The following is a 21,531-nucleotide window of genomic DNA, read 5'->3' on the forward strand; positions in this document are numbered from 1 at the left end:
CAAGAAAACAGCTAGTCTAGCAAATGAACCTGAATCTTCCCTAGTTGAGCTTCACTACCAGTAGGTTTCCCTGCTCTCCAGAGATTAGGCAACATACACTTGGATTGCCTGTACTTCCTCCCTCTTCCCCTGATATCCTGAAGAAAATGGAATTTTTGGAATTTTCGACTAAGCTGTAATAATGAACCATGTGAGCTGTTTCCCTGGAAAAAAATCCCTTGTTTTGTATTTCTAATTCCTAATGTAGGGAGAAAATCCCTCATTTCACATGAGGAATTTTGGAATTTATTGTGTATGAAACATTCATTTGGTTTTCAGTACCAAAATTGGTTCCACTGCTTCCGGGGACACTCCTCCTTGTTCCCCCTTAGGGTGCATCCTAAAGAATTGGAGTAAATTCGGAGGGGACCCTGTGACTAAGGATAAATTAAAATGATATTACAATCAATTGTGGCCACAATATAAATTAGAAGAGGGTGAGAAATGGCCTGAAAATGGGCCTTTGAAATACAATACTATGCTGCAGTTAATGTTGTTTTGTCAGAAAAATGAGAAGTAGGATGAAAAGCTATACATTGATTTGTTCTTTATGTTAAGAAGTGACTGGAATAATAGATAGAAATGTGGTTTGGTGGATTCAAAATACCAGAATGGAATATATTTTTCAACTGAGAAAAAGGGAAAAAAGGAAAAAGAGTGTTTGTGCTGTACTAACTGTAAGAAAACAAGCAAGTCAAAGGATACAGAGGAAGATGCTCAGCTATTGGTAGCCCCCCTGAAACAAGTAGGATCAAGCTCCTTCAGTGAGGAGGGAGATGAGATTACTAGTGCAATAGCCGGTAGGACAAGGGGACAGAGACCTGTGATCCAGGATCCTCTTGGGCAGGCTGTGGGACGTGAAGGAGGACCGGTGTGTGTACATATACTATTTACTTCTTCCGACTTATTAAATTGCAAACAGGAGGGCCACTGGAAGGAAAAATGCCCACATCTTTTTATTTATCAGGAGAGAGAAGCAGAGGAAGCTGTTGGGGTAATGGCAGAAACTGGGTTAGACTGAAGGGGACCAGAGGAGTCTATTAAAGCTTCCCCAGCCGATCCTCTGGTTCCAATTAAGCTGGGGAATGAAACAATTGATTTTTTGACTGATAGTGGGGCCACCTATTCTGTGACAACTAGTTGCAAGGGAGTTTTAAGTAAGATTAAAGTAAGTGTTGTTGGTGCTACAGGAAAAAAAACCACTTTAGGCTGTTTTTACTGCCTATGGAGCTCACTACTGGTGATACTAAATTAACACATGAATTCCTCTATATGACAACATGTCCCTTACCATCACCTGGATAGGATTTACTCTGTAAATTAAATGCACGCTTAACCTTCTCCCAAGGTTCTGGGGGAATATGTAACTGGACAGAAAATTCATGGAGAGCCCAGATATACCTGCTGACTGAGAAGGACCCTGCAGAAGGAAATATTCCAGATGAGGTATTAGATGTAATCATACCCACGGTGTGGTCATCAGGAATGTCGGGATGAGCCAAGAATGTGACTCTGACAAACATTGAACTAAAACCGGGAGCCCAGCCAGTAAGAAAGAAACAGTACCCTATTAAATTGGAAGCCCAGAGGGATTAGAATGGGTGATAAATTCTTTTTAGAGCATGGACAATTAAAGGAATGTCAGTCAGAATATAAGAGAAAATTAATGGAAGCTCTTGCCTTGGGACTCCCAAATTTGAGAAAACCCTTTCAATTACATGTACAAGAAAGACAACAAGTGGTGTTGGGAGTGCTGACACAAAAACTGGGGAGCTGGAAGAGACCAGTGGGATACTCTTCCAAACAATTGATTGAGGTTAGTAAAGGCTGGCCCGCCTGCCTGAGGGCAGTAGCAGTGACTGTAGCCTTGAGGAACCTTGGAAACTGACACTGGGTCAACCGATTACTGTGTTTGTACCTCATACTGTATCGTCTCTCCTTGAAAACAAGGGACACCACTAGATTTCCCTAAATAGGTTAGCGAGATATCAAGCCGTATTAGTAGAACAAGATGATGTCATGCTTTCCCTAATCTCCACCTTATATCTTGCCACTTTACTCCCAATTTCTGAGTCCGATGAATTACAACATGATTGTCTAACCACCCTTGAACACATGTATTCCAGCAGACCAGATATATGGGATAAGCCTCTGCCTGATGTGGAAGTGAAGCTCTTCACCGATGGTAGGAGCTACCTCTTGGAAGGAAAATGCAGAGCTGGATACACGGTGGTAACAAATACCTAAACACTGGAAACCAGAGCACTGCCTGGTAATATATCTGCGCAAAAGATGGAGTTGATAGCACTGACTCGAGCCTTAGAACTTAGTCAGGGGAAAGGAGTTAATATATATACTCATTCCAAATATGCATTTGGAGTGGTACCTGCACACGGGGCAATTTGGAAAGAAAGATGATTATTAAACTCACAAGGGGCTCCAATAATATATGGAACAGAAATTATGAGACTTCTGCAAGCAGTTCTCCAACCGAAGGAGGTTGCAATAATACATTGTAAAGCTCACCAAAAGGGAAATAGCAAAATTACAAAAGGCAATCAAAAAGCAGATTGGTTAGCTAAAGAGGTATCCCTGAAGGAGCCAAAATCTGAAGGAGCCTGAATTCCAGGATCTCATTTAGAACTATTGCCACCAAAATGTGTTGAGAAAGAAAACCAGTTAGCAGAACAATTGGATTGCTCCAGAAATGATCAAGATTGGTGGGTGATGACACTGGAACAATTACTGGTTCCTGAGAAAATTATATTACTTATGAGGCTGCGCGAAGAAACGCACACAGGAGCAGATGTGCTGGTATTAACTGCTAAGAGAAGCGTTTCTGGGCCCAAGATGCAAACTATAGCGGGTATTGTGATGAAAGAAAGATGCGCTGTCTGTTGTGCTAATAATCCTAAAACTGGGAAGATTATGGAAGGACTTATAAACCAAGGAATAACTCCTGGGTAATACTGGCAGCTAGACTTTTCAGAGTTACCTAAATTTAATCAGTATAATTATTTATTGGTACTTTATAGACACTTCCTCTGGTTGGCCAGAGGCTTTCTCTTGTTGCACCAACAAAACTAGAGAAGTGATTAGGATTTTATTGAAAGAAATTATTCCTAGATTTGGTATTCCAGAGGAAATCTCCTCTCAAAATGGGCCTCATTTTATTGCAGAAGTAGTACAGGGAATTTCCAAGTTTTTACAGAGTAAATGGGAATTACACACCCCCTGGAGGCCTCAATCTAGTGGAAAAGTAGAAAGGCTGAATCAGACCCTCAAGAGGCAAGTTTCTAAACTTTGCCAGGAAGCACACCTTAAATGGAGAGAAGCCTTACCTTTAGCTCTTTTGTGAATCCAAATAACCACTAGGACTAAGGAAGGAGTAAGCTGCTTTGAGATCGTGTATCTCACAAACCTCTTAAACGTCAAGGGAGACCAAATGCGTATAAAAGGACAGGCTGCCATCAAGAAATATTTGATTTCTCTCTTGCAGACTTTGTCTTCACTATACAGGTACCTAAATCAAAGGGCTTCTCTTCCCTTGAACGCACCAGTCCACCCATTCCAGCCAGGAGAAGCTGTCTATGTACAAACTTGGAGAGACAAATTGCTGAAGGAAAAGTGGAAAGGACCCTCTACTATATTATTGAAGACTTATACTGCAGTTAAGGTAGAAGGAATTGATTCCTGGATTCATTATACATGGGTAAAAAGGGCACCAAGGCCCAGTCAAGATAAGCGGACCTCCATGCCAATGGAGAACTTAAGACACTGATTGACCAGAGGCCCCTGACAAACTGTGCTTGCGAAACAGGACTTGTCTACGCAGAGATTAAGTGCCTATTATCCCAGAAGGATAGTTGTAGAACCCTCTCAGAAAATGTTGTTAATCTAATTATGCCAAGATGGTAGTTATATATTTAGTAGTTGTCTGTAAAGGAAATTTAATCTTAAAATTTATGCAGTCATTCAGGAGAGTCCACAATAGCAGCAGTTTAACTGTATGACCGCATGTTTTCTACTACTCAAATTAACTACAAACCCCAGATTGGGGAATCTTAGTTCTAGGTTTAAAACTAACCTTTGAAAATGTAATAGCTAATAATACAATAACAGTGGGTAAAGTAATTTCATTTGAATGTTACTACATGGTCATGGGGTTTATGCGTATACAAATTTAAGTGATAAGGATCATTGTGTTCACATCCCAAATGTTACTGGAAATTTAGATTATTAATTGGACTGAATAAAACAAGTGGCAAGTCAAGCCAGAACCTGAGGAATTCAAGGAAAATAGGGTAGTTAAACAAAATATTACATAAACATGTTTTCTGCATTACTGGATGGTTGCAAAGCTTGTTAAATTTATGATTGTGTGTTAGTTGGAAGTATTACGAGTATGATAGTAAGGTATTATATACTGCTTATGAAAAGGAGCAAGACTTATGAGACTCATGAAAAAAAGGTCTCAAAGGAGGGAAAACTGATATCCTGAAGAAAATGGCATTTTTGGATTTTTCCACTAAGCCGTAATAATGAACCATGTGGTCTTGGCAAACCAGAATCTGACGACCAGAGAAGGGAACTGAGAGATAGGGAAGCACTTCTTTTACTGCTAAATCCTTGAGGAGCGACTGATCAAAGGAAATATCACACCTCAGAAAATGCTGACAACCGGGTGATAAGTGTATAGTCAAGGAGAACAACTAATTGGGATGTTGATAAGAACTAAAACAATGTGTCCTTTAGGTGAACTGTCCTCATTATAATACTAAAAATCGCACCCATAAGCCAGGAATGCCCCCTGCCCTGCCAAGCCCCTTACTCTCTGAGCATGCATGGTAAATTAAAAGTGAGCTGTACCTTTAAGTTGAAGCGAGAAAGAAGTTAACACATTATTACCTGAGGTGTGTGAATATTAGCTGTGACTGACATATTTAACTGTATAAATGCCTTGTAGTTTCTTGGTGTGGTGTGCTAGCTTTGTGGGTTACCACCTAGCACCAATCTTTGTGCAAAAATGAATTAAATAAGATACCTCCGCTCTGTGCGTAGTTTGGCGTTTTGCACACCCACCGAAGGAACCTGCTTTTTGGGCTAACACCCTCACCCCCCGCAATCTTTCAGCAGTGAAATACAAAAAGCCTTTAAATCTCTCATCACTCATCAGCTAAATATCTGAACACGAGCACATTGATATTATATCTCAGCTCTTTGCCCTAGGGCCACCTTCAGCTCACTGTTCAAGCAGGGACTGCTGGGAACATATTTCAAATTCTACTGTTCAGAAACTAATATGTCATAGTAGAGTATACACAAATGCAGTGATGCCATACATTACGCTCTAAAAAATATACAATATTGAAATATACATCATGCACATGGTACACTATATACTAAGGAGATTATTTGGTGATGCAAACTGTAACAATACACCAGCAGAGGAATTTTGCAAATGTTCAGAACAGTACTCCTAGACTGAACACGTTACACCTAAGGTAATCTATAAGCAGTACCTTCAAAAACAGAGTAGGGCCTCAGCTCAGAGTACTTAAGCAGAAAGCTACTTTCTTCAGTTCAGTCTTGAAATAATTGAGCAGTGAAACAAGTGCTTTAATCTCAAGTGCTAAAAGTAAGTGGGACTTCAGCTTCCTGAGTCGGAAGTGTCTCTATAGCATGCCACATAGTGATCTCTGAACTAACGCTAGAAAAGCGGACTCCAGGGCAGAAACAGTATTTGCTTCATTAGCTCTGTTCTGTGCTGTGCTGAGTACAACTGCATCATCTTGAACGTGACTGTCTCTCAAAAATACAGTATCCTGGTTCACACGAATTTACGGACATTAGCAGGTTTTGGGATTAGGATCTAAATGTAGAACGGTGCCCGGCAACAATAAAAAGATGGAATTTTTTGACCATTTGGGTGAAAGCCAGTCCCAGAACGGCATACGGTAGTTTTACAAATAACAACAGAATGGTTTATTTCTTGCGTGTGCACATTCCGTTATATGATTACTAAGATTTAATATTTTATCACCTAAAATATTAGTAACAATATTACTTAAAGGAACAAAATTAAACCCAAAATTCCCTGAAGAACTCTGACTGTTATTTTGCATTACCCAGTGTGTTACGTTATGCCTTCAGTTTCAGGAACAGAGAAAGATTAGAAAGGTCTTGTCACATTTTATTTCATTACTAATAGTAGTTTATTTACCTCATTACTATACCTCAGCTACAACATGGCAGGCCATTCTTCTACACAGAATTTTCACATCAGGTCTTAGCATGTACAAAGGTAGCTTCTCCCTTTAGCACAGTCCTAAAGCCAGTCACATCCCCAGTCCCAGTTCACCGTTTAGTTTGGAGAAGCCTTGTGACCGAGCAGTCTTAAGGATTTGACAACCAGTACCAAGATGTAGTAGAGTGGCTGGACTCCCTTGTAGAAACAAGTTCAAGGCTGTGTTTAAGAATAAACTCACCAACCTTGCATATTACTTTCCTGCTAGAAAAACTTTGAGACCACCACTGTGATAGCATAGCACCTCCTTCCTGATGAGTGCGCACGGACTTTCCTTGTATGCCCTCTGTCCTCACAGCACTGCCACACAACTAATGATATTTAGCCAAATCATCCTGAGATCCTTTCTACAAGAGGACCCATCCACAAGTACAGATGGAATTTGCAGTAGCCCAAATTCAAACTAAATTCAAGGTTACCTCAAGGATAAGGCAGATAGCTTAAGCTAAATCTAAAGATCCCTCACATTTTAGGCCTATACCAGCATATCTTTACCAAATTCTGATTTTAGGTCTCCCCAAAATCAATGGAGCTGATAGTCAGCCCAACAGTACCACTATCATAAACACAGATGTACTTATACCATTGCCTCCCAGCCTCTGCCAAATCTTACCATATAACAAGAGCCTGCATAACACTAAGACGTCCCCACACAGTCACACTTCACACACATGCCGTGCTCTCCTGAGTTGTAGTCACCAGGTAATGGTCTTTTCCACATTAAAAAACATTGCTATGCAGTACAGAAGTCAGATGCAGTCAGTGTCTGGTTATCTCTGCCATAACTCCTTGGCTTTAGAGTGATACTTATTCCCAAGAGCTTAGCTTGAAGGGATAGACTGCACACATTTGTCTGTCGTTCCCAGAAGCACAAGCAAATCCCTGAAAGGCAACATCCCAGCAATTTCCACATTGAATCTGACTCTGCCTCTCCCTTGCCATTTTTTCTAGCTGTAAGCCTCCCCTTTCCCACCAATATCCACTATGAACAATTGTCAACAATCACAAAAAGCAACATTCTTTTGAAAAAAATAAACCAAATTATTCCCCATTTAATTGTGTAGGAGTCACTGGACTTACACCATGAATAAGATCCCAAAATGTGTTTCTAGGCTAGTCTACACAATTCTACAATATCACAGAGGAGAAAATAATTATAATTCCAGGGAATCATCACATTTAGATACTTGATCTTACTCTTACCTTAAGCTACCTAATGTTTTGTTTTTTCTTCTCAGTTTACAACAGTAGCTTTTCCTTTTTTCTTTTATTTCTCAAAGGCTGACCTATTGCCTCCATCTCAATAAAAGGAGAAAGATGTCTTTGGCAGGTAGATTAAGCAAAGTCTATAGACAGCAATTCAGGGAAGAAGAATAGAGCAGAACCAGGTGATCTGAGGACTGCAAGGGAAACAACCTTAGCTGAGGAAATATAATTCTGGTAAGGGAAAAGGAAAGCATTTTAAGAAGTCGATGGATAACATACAAAAAGGTGTTGGCAGGTATATGAAGAAAACTATGGATATCAACAGTACTCTAAAGAACAAGAGAGAAATCTTGTATATCTTGTAATTTTTCTTTGGAATGGGCCTTTGTCACTGGTGTATCTACTAAGACATTTGGAGCAATATTCAAAGCAATACTGCTTTTATTTTTACAGTGATAACTTATTCAGGAAAACCAACTGTTAAATTTTACCTAAGTTGAAGGCTGACCTTTGCTCCAAATGGAGTGTTTGCACAGCGTCTGGTCTCAATCAAGAGCCAAAGCTAAGCAACACAAGATAGAATTTTTTAGGTGCCTGTATCACGACATTTTTTAGTGAAGAAACTAGTACAAAGCATGACATTCAGCGAAATATGATACCCTCACAAATTCATCTTAGCTGCCAAAAGACAGATTTAAGTACAAGACAAGATATCTTTGTAATACAGTAATATTTATTTATGTAACCTTAGTGTAAGTAGTGAAGATAGGCGGGATTTATTAGTATTTTTACTTTCTATTTTTTAGTTAGAAAAATATGTAGGCAGTCTGTTTTGAATATTAACAATAAAAGCTTGTATTTTATCTCTATTTTAAATCAAAATATTTTTTCCTGAGTAAAAAAAAAGAAATCTTGCTTAAAGGCATTTCAATACTAGAAGCATATTCCATAGCCATTAAAAAATTGTTGAGTTACAAAAAAGGGTAATGAGAGTAACAGCAAAACACTCTCTAAAGAGTGATCTAAGTCATTATATCCCCAAGTCTGCAATAAGCTCACAAAGCTGAGTCAAATCATTCAATGCTTCTCTACAACCATTCAGCAAAAGGTGTGTTACAGAAAATAAGAAATGGTAATGGTATAAAGAACAAACTATTGAAGGATGATTTTTCAAGCTTTCTTTGGATTAAGGGTTCATTTATAAATGGCTAGTAGATGATTAACAGATGTTCTAAGTCTTCTTGTTATTATCATAAATAGTATGCTGCATATACATTTAAAAGAATGGCTGTAGGAGTTAGTGATTTATGAGAATAAGCTATAGCCATGACTTATCTAACTAATGACCTGTGCACCCTATTGGGAAATATTTTTTATTATTAATACCACCTAATCACAAATTAACCACTTAAAATATCACCTTATTATAAAGTATGACAGATATATGCCTGTTTAAAAGTCTAATGGTGGAGCTGTAATATCATCAAACACTCTATCTATTGAGATTTGTCAACCCACAGTTTAACAGCAGAACAGCTATAAACAATACACTCAAACGTACCTAGTGCTTTACATGATCATGTGTGTGCAGCCACCTGGCATGGAGTAACAGGACAATACCTTCAAGGAGGCTTGCACTTCATGGAAGTGTGTGGTGGACATACCATCAGCTGGTTTGAGATAAGAGCCTACACTATTGTTCAAAAAGCAGATTAGTCACCTGGTGTGCAATGAGTCAATAATCACACACTCAGGGGAGACATTGGTAATTTACTTCAGGGTTGCGCAAGCCTGGGTGTTCAGTAGTTTTCCACAAATCAAGCACACAGAAGCCAGCTTCTTCATTATATTTATACAATAAATTAGTATATATTCTGCCTATCTAATACATATTCATTCTAATCTACATAGGTTGTGTAATGTCATTAGGTCACTCTTGGCTCCACTTCAGATTCTTCTGCGCATGTCTTCCTCTCTTCGGGGAACCTTGGTGGTCTTTACAGATGAAGTACCCTAATTCTTTTTATTAATATACGGTCATGTGTCAGCTAAGGACCATTCAAGGCTATTGCTCGTGCCAGCTTTCCTTTATTTTTTTCCAAAAGGAACATCTGTCTTTGATTAAATGGATGACGCTGATGGCCAAGATATCCAAGCTTAGGTAAAATATAAAAATATCAAACAATGGTTGATTTTTTAAAAAAAAGTCTAGATTCACGTTAATTAAACATAGACAATACTTATTCTTTCCAAGGGGAGGTTGTTCTTTTATGGCATATTGTTTTACACTATGACACATAAAGTTTTGCAGGAAAACATGCATGTCAAAATCCCTCAGACACATGGTGTGAATTTGGGGTTGTCCTATGCAGGGACAGGAGATGGACTCAATGATCCTTGTGGGATCCTGCTGACGCAGAAGTCACGGACAGTGCACATGACCAATATGACCAAGCAAATGCCAGTTTATTACAGACACAGCGCAGTTAATATAGCTCTGCAACCACCTTATCACACACAAGCCTCTACTGTTTATTATATACAAGCCTATTATTAGTTGGTCAGCACGGCCTTGGGCTTTATCCCAAGGATAGCTACTAGCAGCATCGGCAACTCCCGCCTGGTTTTGCTAGGCTGTAACGAGACACTCCCGCCGGTGGTACGGGATGCGGCCCCTGTTGACAGAGTAGCACCTGTGGCCAATCTTGGAATGCAACTTATCAGGAAGGCGTAATGCCATCCCACACGTTCCCACAGTAAGTTCGTACCGTGCCGCTTTGTAAGCCTTGGGAACTACAAAATCACAGCTGTTATTAATAGCTACATACATCGGTGTTAACTCGCAACATCCTTGAGGCCCTCTTGTTCCCAGGCAGATTAAGTCCGCGCAGTCCGAGCCTGGATTGTTCACTACGTGTCCTTTGCTTTCCAGATATTCCACAGGATCCTTCCAACTCAGGACATTCTATGATTCTATGAAAATAGACAACTGAGTTAGAATTAGGTGGCGTTGTCTAGGATTATGTACTAGCAATAAAACCACGATGGGTAAGTGCTTATTTTCTTTAAAACAAGTACTAATTTAGCAAATGAGTCAAAAACATCTACAAATAGAAAAAAGTCTGAATATGTCCAAAAGTAGTGCTGCTATAGCTGTGATCATCTAATAAAATATTAATTCTAGTCTATAATCTTGTTTCTGCCTTATCTGCTTAGACTAACTGGTTTATTTGGAAAAAATATAACTGAGTCTCACCTGGCTACTCCTTCAGATAAAAATATAAACTTGAAAGTTAAATTAAGCTCAGAATGTGTGTGCTGAGTTTAATCACATTGTAACCCATTAAACTATCTCTTTTTCACAGTAACGTTTTCATGTTCCACAAGCAATAAATTACCTTTCCTTCAATTTCTCATCAGAGAAGGAAGGTGCCTTGAAATATCTTTCCACACCAAGGTGGCCCTTCTGCTCCTTGGGTAGCAATAGTTTCTCCTCTCGGGTGGTTTAACTAGATATATTAACCAGTAAGACCAAAACCAGTTTTCTCATTTTTCATTTAGCTTTGAAGTTTGCAGCTTTTATTTCAAAGCAGAAGAGTGCTTAAGGAACCACAACACTCAACTATGTCCTGTCAACCGCTTTGATTGGTCTAACAAATGGTATTACTGCTACTGTACATATACATGCTTAATAAATAGTCTTGACACTCTGAAGGCCTAAACCAAAAACTTGGTGTAAGTCTAACTGATCAATTTTCACATGTCTTTACTACAGCGTTGTGTCTGAATGCTGCATGAATCCAGTTAGCATGGAGTGGCTCTGAAGAATTCAGGCCAAGTCTCCCTAACCATCAAATCTTTTGCTATTGCAATCTGTAAATAATGTGCATTGAGTACATAAAAGATGGCTTTAAAGAAAAAATAAATAATCTTTATTTCTTGCCCATTATAGAAAAGAAGAGAAGCAAGAGACTTTAGATTTCAGCAAGAAAGTTTTATGTAAGTAGGAAAAAACTTTCTTATGGTAAAAATAGCAAAGCAATGGAATCAATTTCCTTCAAGCAGTGTGACACCTCCATTGCTAGCATATTTAGGAACAAGTTAGGCAATCATATCACATTAATACAGGCTTTTCCTGTATTGCACAGGTGAGTGGACTAATCAACCCTGTCAGATGCCTCAGAGTTCCTGTTTGTTTCTATAATAACACTTATTACAACTTCAGATCTACTTGCTCTGACTCTCTCTGGCCTGGTGTGTTTAATTTGGGGCAGAAGCCAGATACAGCCCAAAAAATTATTCAGACTGTCCACAAGCTAAATAAAAAAAATCCAAACAGAACTACTCAACAGTGGGAGGGGAGGGGAAAAACCCAAATCACAAGATGGCAAGCATTAATATTTTCAGAAAAGAACGGAAATAAATACAAAGGACCATGTTAAAACCATAAAAATTCTGAAAAAAAAAAAAAAAAGGTTTAAAAATAATCTGCCAATCACTTAATAGGGAAAAAGGGTGTGGGATTTTTTTTAAAGTAATTGTTCCCCCAAACTGCTTTTACATCATGCAGAATATGCCATCTGTCACACCCAAGCAATCCTTCACATGAATGAATATTACGCTAAGTAAACATTTAGAATTTAAAAACTCCAAGCAAAAGTTGGCTACACGAGGAGTGAGGCCTGGAAACACTAAAATGTGGCAGTAATAACAAGCTTCACCACAGCTGTTTAACTACATTTTGTATGAATATAATTAAACTGATCTCCTTGGGATATTTTAGACAGTATGCAGTAGATCCAAGGCCTTACCCGTATTAATGAAAACCACTATGACAGTATAGAAGGTAGAGTTAAATCATAGCAGGGTTGTCATAAAAGTGCTTAAAGTGGGAACCAAATGGAAAGAAAGATATCATTAACTCAGGAAACAATTCACCCTTCTGAAACAAGGGTCAGGTGTGGATCAGGGTGCTGTGCCAGATCATATTCTTTTTTCAGTTTAGAGATTATTACATTGGTAGAAATTCATCAGGGCTTGGGTGAAGCAAGATACCATCAGTTATCTTTGCCATGTCTCTAAGGCAGAGGCAGGCTCCAGACTTCCACTTAGTCTAGAACGTGGCAGGAACCAGCACATGGCTGCTGCTGTTTCTCACAGCTCACAAAACAAGAATGCACAGGGGTATGACATGATTTGCACTCACAGTACAGATAAGGGAGAAATGTGTATGGTGATCTATATTCCTCTTAAAATACAAATCCATATATTTTTGCCATATGTGCTGGATGCTGATGATCCTAGCCTTATACTATCTTCCTACATATCACAAGTAAAACTAAAATGTTTTAAAAAGCCTTGTAACTCAAGGGGGAGCTGACACCTTCAAACTGAGAACATCTTCCAAATGCATCCCTCAAACCCAGCTTTTCCCAAGTTAACAAGATGAGATCCGACAAAGAAATTCCACAGTATAGAGCTCTCCCCCTAAAAACAAATATGTCAGATGGCAGACATGCATCCTAGTTTTTTTAACCATTTTTACTATGTGGCTCGTAATGGGCGATACCTACTTCCAAATGTTCAGTGTGGCATCTGGCACACAAATAACCAATTTCAATTAATTCCATTTAACTGCAATATGAATTTGGTTTCTGCTTGTATCATTTAACATTAATTTGGACACAAACACAGTGCTGTCTATTCTGCACTGCCCTTCAAATGTCCTCCAAGTGGTAGATCCTAAAGGTATCATTCTGTAAAAACTGAGTGGCTGTCCCATCTTAGTAAGTGTGGAAGGTTAGGCAGAAAATTAAAATTATAACATTATCCAATATTTTAAACTACTATGTTTAACTTGAAGATTAATACGAGGGGGGGAAAATTACATTATCATTTGGTGAATATCCTGCAACAGGTAGGTTGATTTGTTTCTGTCTGAGAGCATCATGTTACACATGTCTGTAAAATTAATCTCTGAATCCATTCTTTTTCTAGTCAAAACTGCAAATGCTCTACTATAATCGGTCTGAAGCAGTATGCACTAGAGCGTTTGATTGTATGCAATATAATTCCTGGATCTTCACACAACATGAACACAAAAGTGTTTACTAACTACCTAAAAATAATATTTTAAGGAAGAGAGTTTTAATCTGTTCCACTAGAACATGACTGTAGAATGACTAAAAGATTCTAGGCCATAGAGATTTTAGTGGGAGCATTTTATCAAAATACTGCTATTAAGGCCTTTGATGAGGCTGCCCAGGCCATTGTTTTAAACAGAAACATGAACACTCCAGCCTTTACTTGTGTTCTAGCTCCTCTGTCTTTTAAGGTGTTGGACCTTATTCAAACATTCTTATGCACAAGATTTATTCAGTGGAAGTATGATATGTTATATTTAATGCTTTAAATTAAGGCTTCAGAAATTAAACAAATTCTGTTATCAAGACCAGGACTCAAGTCTCATGTGGGTATAAGTGATATGTCATTAGTCAACCTAATAAAAGCTTTAAATCAAAATCCTGAAAGAAATGGAACAATAATCCAAAGCAAACCTTTCCACACAGCATTTAAAGCTAGAGAACAGCTTGAAGTTACACCCTTAAACAAAATCTGCTCTAAAATACATGGGTGCTTGAAGAAAACTATGTATTAGCTAGCCACTATATGCAATTTCCCCATGTCATTACAGGGCCAATTTATAAAACCAGTAAGAGTAATAGCACAGCACTAACAATTAGCAAGTCAAAATAGAAAGGTGTGTTTGGGGCATTATTTTAATTATTTTAATTATTTTAATTTAGATATATCTAAATAAATTAAGACTATCATAACTATTCATTATATTAGAGATTAAGTAATGATGAATGAGAGCCCATCTCATGAAAAAAGAGAAACACAGTACTATTTCAAATTCCAAATTTATAACAGGCTTGTCTCCTCCTAAATTCTGTAGTATTAAGCAGATAAGAACCACAGGTCAAAAAGGTCACTATTACTGATTTCTCTAATACTCCAGAGTGTTCACCAGAGAACAAGATAGTGCAGACACATTACAGGCTGTATAAAATGTCATTTTTGAAGTCAAAATGGGCTAAAAATCTTTTCTCAGGTCAGCTTCTCATTAATAAATGAGAGCACACCACAATCTAACGTCTGGATCAATGTAATTGCACCGAGCGAGATGAAAGAAAACTGCATGCATTAAGAATCTCACTATAAATTACATGCGTCCCCTTATCTTACTCCCACTGAAGTCAACAGCAAATATTCATCAGCTTCAACAAGCTTGCTGATGGGCACTAAATTATCCTTGGGTGTACATCATAGGGCCTGTAATTTCTGCCTTTCACTGTTTGATGCAAGGTAACCTCACAGACATGTCATTGGAGCTAGCATACCCTTATTTAAATATAGACTCTAGAATGAAGACATTTCCCTTTATTGCCAACCTTTTCTGAAGAAAATTAACAGCACCTCAGAGTTATTGTTAGACAACTGCTCAGCTTCGTTGAAGCTTGATATATGATGGGATAGATATTGAGTGAATTTTGACAGTTGATGGAGATATTTAATAGCACACACTTAAGCAAACCAAATAATTTTGAGAGGGGTAGGGGTAGTGTGGAAGTAGACTGCTGCTCCTGGGCAACACATTTTAATAGCAGAATAAGCATGGAGTCCCATTAACAGAAAAACTTACACCTTCACTATAGTCTTTTCCATTTTCAATTGCTAGATGTAACTAACCATAGAATTTGTCAAATATTTCTGGCACACGAAACCATGATCAGGTGAGATCATCATGTAATTAATGCACATTCTATGCAGATGCAGCATCTATGAACATGAAAGACAGGCTTCAAGTAAGTGAGACTTAAGGTCAGCCCATGAGACTGGGCAAATCCTGCTCTTCCTTTAAAATACTTCTTCCCCTGCAGAGACTATATGTACTAAGCAAAACATTATTAGACAAATTGCTCTGATACACATATATATGTATACATTCCCTATGAAATACTGCGGGAAACAAAATTCACTACCGCTATTCCATTGTAAATGGCTTGTTTGATATATACATGCATAATTTACTTATACAAAGTAGATACACAAATATGCTAGGAGAATGTTTTTCAGGACCACAGTGTGGCAAAAATCACAATGACTGAGAAATATACTCTATCTTTTCTCACTCTCTGGTTTTTTCAGCTAATCGCCTCCAGGATCATCAGCTTTTTAACTGCTTTTGTAATTTATGCTACTTCACCATTTCCAAGAAAAATTCTGCTGAGGCAATTCTTCTAGATTGAGATATCCTATGTTTATGCTGACACCTGCACAGTGTCTACTAAGTTATACTGAATTAAGGATCCCCACATTCAACAAGCACAAAAAGGTGGATATTGGGTGATTAAGGAAGTCTTATTATATTAGACTGCCCAGGAGGATTGGATTCAGCATTCCCAGTAATGCTTGAACCACATCACTTAAATAACATCTCGTCTTTAAGCCCAACACCCAACAGGAAAATCCATGTATTAGTTCAAAATCCCCTAAGAAATATAATTCCTGCCTAATTCACAGCCTTCCTATCACAGCCATTTGAAATCTGTATCATATTTGTGCTACAAAGGGACTATAGGATATTTTGTAGAGCAAGGAAAGAATCTGTGATAAAAACATGTTTTACACTTTGAGACAATTAGTACTAAATGTCAGCCTTCTACTTGTGCAGTGTTAGCCTGTTGACAGCTACAGAAGTCATCCACATGAATGAAGAGTTTTAAAACACAAGGATGAGCAAACAGAAAATTCTTGCTTGTCTAGTTCAGACAGACCCTTTTGCTAATGTCTAAATGCTGGTACCTTTACACATCCAGCACACAAAGATTTATAAACAAACTTAATTTATTTTCTTCAGAAATTCCCTATTCTGTCAGCTCATCTCTTCCAAAAGCTTCATCAAGCTCCATCATTAGAAATGCATAGTCACTTTTTAAAGAATAATAGAATTTGTAGAAGTGTTAGAAGAAGCCTCCTAATTTCTAGTCCTCCTACAAAAAGTAGTTGTGAACATCTATCTGAACTCGTTCTCAAATCATCCTTCATATTAACTAGTTTATGTTGTCACAGAACCACAGAATGGTAGGGGTTGGAAGGTACCTCTGGAGATCATCCCGTCCAACCCCCTGCTTGAGCAGGCACACCCAGAGCAGGGGCACAGGAACGCGTCCAGTCGGGGTGTGAATGTCTCCAGGGAAGGGACCCCACAGCCTCTCTGGGCAGCCTGTGCCCCTGCTCTGGCACCCGCACGGGAAAGGAGTTTTTTCTCATATTGAGGTGGAACTTTCTGTGTTCCAACCTGTGCTTGTTGCCCCTTGGGCTGTCATTGGGCACCACTAAAAAGAGTCCAGTCCCATCATCCTCATACCCACCCTTTAGATATTTATAAGTACTGATGAGATGAATGTCATTAAGGTTTGTGCCCTCTTCCCCCCCTGAATATTCATGGGCAGTTACCAATACTGTTTCCTTTAAAGAGTCGTGCTCACAGATCACAAATTCATGCTAACTTTTCCACCATTACACTATATTGGTGGCTTAGCTACCCCACCAGCCATATCCATTACCCTGTGTCATCTGAGGATTGCACTGGACACTTCAACAAGTGAAGGTCAGTCCCCTTGAGTTTCATTTATTGATTTTTGGTTTTAAGGCAAATCCTTTCAGATAAGACACCTAGGAAGGATCAGAACATATTTCTAATAAAGATCAACTCAGCTAGAGAAACATTAATCTGTGCACAGCTTGCACTCCATCATTTTGGTACATCAGTATAAAAGGGGAGGAAAAAACCAGTTAGAAGCAACCCATTCCCTTATGTATTTTCCACTATATTTTTTTGTACACAGACAATGAATAATCCATTATACCCATTATCCACCCATCAACAATAGAAGAGTACAACAGCAACTTAGATTTACACTATGCTTTAAATCCGAACTGCTTGGAGCAGAATCTAACAGGATGATATAGCAAGAGATAGCAGAAATTTCACATTTAAAAAATCACCCTGCAGGTGAGACTAACAGTAAGTAGGGGAGGGAAGGAAAAAAGAAAAAAGTTTCAATGTTTTCAGTCTTCTACTCTTGGGCAGGGTGGGAGAGAAAGAAGGGAAGAATAGCATAAATAGTGAAAAAGCATCTTTTGAAGCCTTCCAGCAGCAATCATTTAAGCTCCTATTGAAAGAGTTAGTAAACATAGAATGTACATATTCTTTAATTTCTCAGTTCCCTTTCAAGGAAGCATTTAGTGGAGACATGAATACGGAACCAATCTGTAATACTGAATACCTGTTTATGCAATAACCTTTAAATGCCTAAACATTACATAATCTTTATCACTCTTTGCCAGTGCCACTTTTTATCGCTCTGCATTGCAAAGACGACATTGCAACAAGTTCAGAGTGAAGCTTACACAAGTGAGGATTCAGGGAGGGGGGATGGGGAGGAAGATATTAATTTATACTTGGGGATTTTTTTGAAAGGATACAAAAGCTCCCAATAAGATAAAGCTATGATCTGGTGAAAACAGAAAGGTGGATTAAATGAGACTTGGAAAAAGCTACATTCGGGGGGGGGGGGGGAGAGTTACTACTGCCATGAAGTGTGCCTTGCACATTAGAAGCTCAAGAGTACCTTTAAAATCCTAAATTGAGTCAGTTTGACTATAGATTTTCTGTGTGCTGAGAATAAACTTCCACAGGCCTTGCTGCATTCATGTTTGCACTGGTCCTGTACTGTAAAGTCCACAAGCTCCAACAGGCAATGTCCTTGAACCACTGCTTTTCTACCTAAAGCAATACTGTGAGTGGCTGAGGGTTACAAACAGATGGGAAACCTCAGTACTTCTCCAAAAGTATTATCTCCAGAGATCAGTTACAGAATATTTGTTATCTGTACCTATCTATATTTATCTGCACCCAGAGAATGAAAACAGCTGAAATGTCTTTTCCCAGAACACAAGGGCAGCATGAGATGAGCTGTTTAGCTGGGGTGGTAGGCAGCCAGGTACATCTGCACAGTGAAATTTTAGCTTGTGCAGATTACCAAAAAACTTCTTTTGGGGTGTGGTGGTGGAAACAACACCCCTAACACTGTTTTGGAACTACTGAAAATATTTTTTTATTCGAATAAGAATAAAATAATATTTTTCACTCCTAAGATACAGAAAGGCAAAATTAGGGTTAGTTTTCTTTTGGGTGTTTTTTTTGCCCATTCTGGGGAAAATACACTAAAATACCATATAGACCAAATGCCTCTAAGACTACATCCTCAATGGATTTTTATGCAATATTAACAATTCTCTCACATAAGTGTACAAAACCTGCTCAAAATAGATTTTTCCCTTTATCCACTTGCATGTTTAGATAGCTGATTGATAGAGTACAAAGGAGAAAAGTTGTAATTTCATTGGCTGCTTTTTGTGAACAGATGGTTCTTCAGATTCTTCTGATTTACCTTTAAAATGAATATAAATTTAACCTGCAAACAGCATCATTTTAAAGTATAATTACAATGCAAAAGCCCATTTTCAAAAAATATACATACATGGAACAATAGATTCTATCTACAGAAGTGTTGAGTCTGGCTGTCTGAATAACTAATACAAAGCAGGAAGAAAACACAAGGGAACATTAGATTCATAGCACAGTCATCACCGAAGCGTTGTTACAGTATTTCCCTTTTAATAAAGCTGGCAGCTGTGTGGGGTAAGCTGCCTTTCCTCTTTCCTTCCATAGCTGCCGTGTAGAGGCTAGGAAGTCTGATTAACAGTAGCTGGTTTGCAGCTCATTGACAGTGAGCTAGAGAGAAAGGACTAGTTCAAAGCAGCCTGGAAAGGAAACGTGTTCGTTCAGTGGAGAACAGGACCACTTTTTGTTAAAGAGGTCTATGGCACTTCCAGCACCATTATATGTGAACAGATGCACATCCTGTACAAGAAATCTTTTGCAAGTGAGCTATTTTTAGAAAACTCTGATCTAAAGTTTTTAAAGGACACTAATTTACTGTACCCAGTGCAAATGAGAGAGAGAACTGACTAGGAAACAAAGTCAGGTTTGATAACGAAAACAAGTTAAAAGTTGCTTCTACATATTTCTTACACACAACAACTTGGAAAGCCTCATGGCCCACAGTTAAAAGCCATAAAATTAAAACAAATTTACGCCATCTGAAAATAGTCCTATCCTTCACACAGTTCCAGCATCACAGTCAGCACATTCACAACAATCCTCCTGCTGAAGTTCAGCAGCTAGGTTCTAAACCAGTCCTGGGTCATAATTCCAAATGAATCATCTAACTCCACCACAAAACAGCTACTCCCTCCCTCCTTCCAGTGTATACCTTCAAGTGTATTTATGCCAGCTCCCATTATCTTACCCAGAGAAATGTAGCTGGCATTGTACTCTAACTTTTGTCCAGTATGTTCAACTAATTCCAAGCCCAGTTATTCTAAATCTGTTCAAAAACTACCAGACAAATAAGACTAACTTGCAGAAAATAAACTGAAACAACATTTCCCATTTTTTAAGGTTACCAAAAAGTATTTTTAAACAGATTAGAAGAAATTCAAAAGGTGGACAATTATTGGTGTCAGGGCTACTTATAGGGAAAAATTATTAAAGCTGCAAACACATTCAGTTTCTCATCTATCCCTTTCTCTTCTATTGCAAATTTACTACATATCTGCAATACCACTTCAAATTCTAGAAAACAGGAGACAAAGGGCAGTTCTTGTACTGGAAAGTATCACTGAGTCAATGAAAAATAACATTCTTTCACGTCGGAAGAAGGTGTACTTACTAGCTTCCTGGTGGGGAATAGTGTCACTTTTTGTTCAGAAACAAATCTTGTAGAAGTTAACTTGTTCTGGCAAAACTTTCATCCATACAAATTTCTCTGGCCCAGGTAAAATTTTAAAGCAGAGAAAATAAAATTAAAATCCTTTCAATAAGCAGCCTCTACAGAACAATCCATTCATTCCCTCAATCCATATTTATATGAGCTCAGTAAAGTAATTTGCTTATATAAACTGTGATTATAGAAATAACCTGAAGAAATTCTTTGGCCTAAATTATATTTTTTAACCTTTCGGTCTCTAAACCATTTATTTCATTACTACTATCCACAATTCGACTGCTATAAGCTCTTCAGAAAAGATAGACAAGGTGGGGTGGCTCTATATGTTAGGGAGTGCTTCAACTGCATAGAGCTTAGCTATTTTGATTATAAGGTCGAGTGCTTATGGGTAAGGATGATGGGAAGGCCAACAAGGCAGATATCCTGCTGGGAGTCTGTTATAGACCACCCAACCAGGATGAAGATGTAGATGAAGCATTCTACAAGCAGCTGGCAGAACTCCCACAATCTGTTGCCCTTGTTGTTGTGGGGGATTTCAACTTACCAGATGTCTGCTGGAAATATAACACAGGAGAGGAGAAACAGTCTAGGAGGTTCCTGGAGTGTGTGGAAGACAGCATCCTGATGCAGCTGGTGAGTGAGCCTAATGGGGAAATTGCCTTGCTTGACCTCCTGTTCACAAACAGAGAAGGATTGGTGGGAGATGTGGTGGTTGGAAGCCGTCTTGGTTGTCAATCCTTGGTGAAGTAAGAACGGGGGGACAGCAGAACCACTGCCATGGACTTCCAGAGGGCAGACTTTGGCCTGTTCAGGGCAACCTGTTCTCCTCATTGGGAAAGTCCCTTGGGAGGCAGTCCTGAAGGGCAAAAGAGTCCAGGAACTCTGGGCATTCTTCAAGAAGGAAATCTTACAGGTGCAGGAGCAGGCTGTCCCCAGGTGCCACAAGATGAACCGTCAGGGAAGGTGACCAGCCTGGCTGAACAGGGAGCTTCTGTTGGGATTCAGGAAAAAAAGTAGAGTGTACCACTTTTGGAAGAAGGGGCTGGTAAGAAAAGA

General features: G+C 38.7%; 1 long non-coding RNA gene across 2 annotated transcripts in view; it reads right to left on the reverse strand.

The window, feature by feature from the left end:
- LOC135315301 (uncharacterized) overlaps window positions 1-21,531 on the reverse strand; it is a 47,982-nt gene that overhangs the window by 18,765 nt on the left and 7,686 nt on the right. The window contains exon 3 of one of the 2 annotated variants that reach the window (XR_010374734.1): window positions 9,384-10,525. The exons of the other annotated variant lie outside the window; for it this stretch is intronic. This is a non-coding gene — a long non-coding RNA (uncharacterized LOC135315301). Of the gene's footprint in view, window positions 1-9,383; window positions 10,526-21,531 lie in introns of those variants that run through there. 2 annotated transcript variants of the gene reach the window in all.

Source organism: Phalacrocorax carbo, chromosome 11 (genome assembly GCF_963921805.1).
Source record: "Phalacrocorax carbo chromosome 11, bPhaCar2.1, whole genome shotgun sequence".
NCBI lineage: Eukaryota > Metazoa > Chordata > Aves > Suliformes > Phalacrocoracidae > Phalacrocorax > Phalacrocorax carbo.